General features: G+C 47.1%; 1 protein-coding gene across 1 annotated transcript in view; it reads right to left on the reverse strand.

Moving 5' to 3' along the window:
• Window positions 1-4,065, reverse strand: part of Nmur1 (neuromedin U receptor 1) — a 35,502-nt gene that overhangs the window by 26,266 nt on the left and 5,171 nt on the right. The gene's annotated exons all lie outside the window — the stretch shown is intronic.

Consider the following 4,065-nt stretch of genomic DNA (forward strand, 5'->3'; position numbering starts at 1 on the left):
TGTAGACCAGGCTGGCCTCGAACTCAGAAATCCGCCTGCCTCTGCCTCCCGAGTGCTGGGATTAAAGGCGTGCGCCACCACACCCGGCTTGTCTCCAGAATTCTAAATGTCACCCAAACGCAGAAAATATCAGCAGTTGGCAAATCACGCCCCTGCTGGAGCATAGGCAAATCACAGTCAGCTGCTGTGGACATCTGAAGCAGCCCATAACCCATATCTGGGATTAAAACAAAACCATATTCTTGTTATATTTCTGTGTTTCTTTAAAGAAACCCAAACCCCAAAAGTGTCACTATACAGTGCTATACAGAGAAACCCTGTCTTGAAACACCAAAATGACAATAATAAAATCTTTTAAAAAGAAAAAAAAAAAGAACTTAGAACATGTCAATATCAACCACCCTCATCCTCTGTGGTAGTATCTTCTGGAAACTATAAAGTACTTAAGATAGGGCCCCGTGTGTAGTAAACACTAACATACTATTTGGTGTTATAAGTAGTTACACTATATTTTCTTTTCTTTTCTTTTCTTTTCTTTTCTTTTCTTTTCTTTTCTTTGTTTTTGTTTTGGTTTTGGTTTGGTTTGGTTTTTTGGTTTTTTGGTTTTTCGAGACAGGGTTTCTCTGTATAGCCCTGGCTGTCCTGGATCTCACTTTGTAGACCAGGCTGTCCTGGAACTCACAAATCTGCCTGCCTCTGCCTCCCCAGTGCTGGGATTAAAGGCATGCGCCACCACGCCCAGCTCTATATTTTCTTTTTAAAGATTTATTTTATTTTATATGTCTGAGTGGGTTCCTTGTTTCTTGCTTTGGGTTTTTTGTTTGTTTTGGTTGGTTGGTTTTTTTTTTTTCAGACTGTTTTGTTTGGGGGGGTTTTGGTGTTTGTTTGTTTGTTTGTTTTTGGTGTTTCAAGAGAGCTTTGTATGGCTGTTCTGATCTGGGCCATTAGAGCTCTATCCCTTAGGAAGCTGATCTTTCTATCCCTCTCTTATTGCTTTTTCTCATTCTTGACCCTTTGTGAGCCCAGCTCCAGTGAGGCTACTCTGCCTGGGATCTTCTCCCTGCTGTAACATTGGAACCCATGGCCTTGAAGGCCAACATTTGGATACAAATCCCAAGAGCAGCTGTCTCCTCACCTTGTGCTAAACTGTCATCACTTACTGTCTCTGCTGTCCTATCATCCAGCCACTTCCTGCCAGTAGTTTAGACTTGAAGTCTTCAAAAATTATTTTATTCTCACCAGCATCCTCAACACAGATATAATCTTATTTTCTGGTCTTATTGTGCACGACTTAGTAATTTGTCAGACACCATCTTTTCCGTTACATGCATATAACTTTGTCTCCATGGCCACAGATAGATATCCGGGACGATATCTATCTATCATATCACTGCTATGAGTTAAGCTGCTGAGTCTCCAAAATTACAAGCTGAAGACCTTGAGCTTTAATGGGGTGGTGGTGGCTCGCACCTTTAATCTCAGCACTCGGGAGGCAGAGGCAGGCCAATCTCTGAGTAAGAGGCCAGCCTGGTCTACAGAGAAAGTTCCAGGACAGCCTGTACTACATAGAAAACAAAACAAAAAACAAAAACAAAGCTTAGGTCATGACTGGGGCTAGGATCTTTGAATCGATAACTAAGGCAAAATGAGGTCATCAGATTAAGTGGAAATTTAATATAATGAAGCCTTTAACACACGCTCTGGACAGAAACCCAGTGAAGATGCAGGGAGAAGGCTGCAGGCTACCAGGCAAGCAGGGAACTCACAGGAAAGCCAGCCTGTTTATGTCTCCGTCTTGGACTTCTTTCAGAACTGTGAGACATAAGTCCTCTCATGCACCCTACCATCCACAGTCACCCTACCTGCCCACTGGACCCCTGATGTCAGCCTCCTGGCCACAAGTGAGATTCAGCAGGTAGCTTCCCTCTGATTGCAGTGCTTTCTGGCCATCTGCATGAACTGCGACTCCCCAGCGCAGCCCTGCCTCTGTCAGCCTGTCAGTCCCAGTGCCCTAAACAAAGCAGTTTCCATCCAGCACCTCAACGCTCACCCTCACTTTCCAAAGGAAGTGCCACAAAGGCTTCCTACTCATCCAGGCCATCCTTCCAGCCCAGTCCTTCCTAGGGCTTCTCAGGGGCAGGGCTCCATCAGTTTCTGCACAAAGAGCAGTGTTGTCACCCTGTTGCTGAGATCTTAGACCAGCTGCACAGTTCTCCTGTACCCCAGTCTCATTCCAGCACAGGATCTCTTTTTCCCTAAAGAGCCCCTGGATTTGTTTTCCAGAAAGCTGAAGACTTGGGAGGACTTGGAGGGTTCTCTGAGGAAATGGGAGAGGGGAGGGTGACGAATCAAAGTGGGGTGAGGTCCCCCTATTAGAAATGGGAAAGGAAGCGGGGGCGTGAGGGGTGGCATACACCTTTAATCCCAGCACTTGGGAGGCAGAGGCAGTCAGATCTGGGCATTCAAGGCCAGCCTGGTCTTCAGGGAGAGTTCCAGGACAGCCAGGGCTACACATAGAAACTCTGTCTCAAAAAATAACAGCAGGAATAGATAGATAGATGCTTGCCACTGAGCTTGATCATGTGAGTTTGGCCCCTGGGATCCACATGGTCCGAGAGAACTGACTCATGCAAGGTGTCTTCTCACCGCTACCCACCCCAATAATATCTGGTGCATAGGCATGTGTACACACACAACCGCAATAGATAAAATAGAAAAGGAAAATCAAGACATTCTCATTGGCTACTGGCCCTAGGCTGACCTCAGACAACCCCCGGCCAAGTTAGGATTAGGGAAATCTTCTGGGACAACAGGAACACACCTCTCCCCTCCCTCAGAGGGGCAGAGAGCAACCTCCTTGGCTGGGATCCATAGCTGTCCCAGAGGTTTGCCTGCCGGTGGAGTTAGGGCTATGGGTACCAACCGAGAAGACCATGGAAGGTCATAGGGTTAAAAACAATGCTTTAAACAAAGAGAAAAGAAAGTAAATGGGTCAAGTTAAACTACACTAACTGCTATCAACCATCAGCCCATGCTCTCTCTTCCAGTACCTTCGAGGAGTTTATCTGCAAGCCGAGTTCTGTGTGGCTTCACCACCACATCCTGGTTTCTAACACAGTGGTTCTTAGGTGGTTCATCAGGGAAGTCCCAGGAACCAAGACCCTATAATGACCCAACAGACATCAGAGGAAATGGCCCAGAAGCAAAGAAGGCTACTCATCCTTGAGCTGAACAGAGGGAGACAATGTCCATGCTCCATTGAGGGGTTGGAGTGTGGGGAGGGCAGTTTGCCTAATCCTTATTAGGAGAGGTCCTAACGGCATCCTGTCTGCTTCACCTCCCCAATCTGAGGCTTCTTCCCAAAGCCATGCACTGTGTTAGCCCCTGACCCTCCTCCCTCTGACTCCCCTTCCTCTTCTTCCTTCACCACAGGCTCAGCTGAGCTCACAGGTCAACTGCTGCCCGCAGGCTGACTCCACCCGCTGTGATGGAATGCTAACAGCCCACAGGTGACGCCTGCACCTAGCTATGCTGTAGACTGGTGGTGGTGATGCGAAAAGGACAAAGGGTAACATCCCCCACTAGATTCTGACTGTGGCCAGTAGGCAGAGAGGCCACCCCCAAACCCCCGCAGTCACTGTAGTGTCTTCCTGCCTCTAAGGCAGAGTGCCAGCTGTCAATCTTGAGGTTCATCAGTGCTGCTCAACAATTGGTCAGTGAGGCTGGGGTGGGAGCTGAGAACCTGCATCTCCAACAACTTCCAAGGTGACGCTGACTCAGTGGAGGAACGTGCTGAAAACACCTGGTACAGTCCTTTCTAGTGGGTAACTTGTTCCCCCCCCACCCCCCGCCAGCTCAAGTCTGCCCCCTGCTGGCAAGTGGCCTTTTCACCCAAAAAACTGCTTTCCAGTCTAAATTTCCTCTCTAGTGGAGAATGGGTGTCTCGTGAAGCAGTCTTAAAGATTGAGCTTAGCCAGGCGGTGGTGATACACACCTTTTTTTTTTTTTTTTTTTTTTTTTTTTTTTTTTGTTTTTTTTTTTTTTTTTTTTTTTTTTTTTTGCTAT

The sequence above is a fragment of the Mus caroli genome, chromosome 1, assembly GCF_900094665.2.
Source record: "Mus caroli chromosome 1, CAROLI_EIJ_v1.1, whole genome shotgun sequence".
Taxonomy (NCBI): domain Eukaryota; kingdom Metazoa; phylum Chordata; class Mammalia; order Rodentia; family Muridae; genus Mus; species Mus caroli.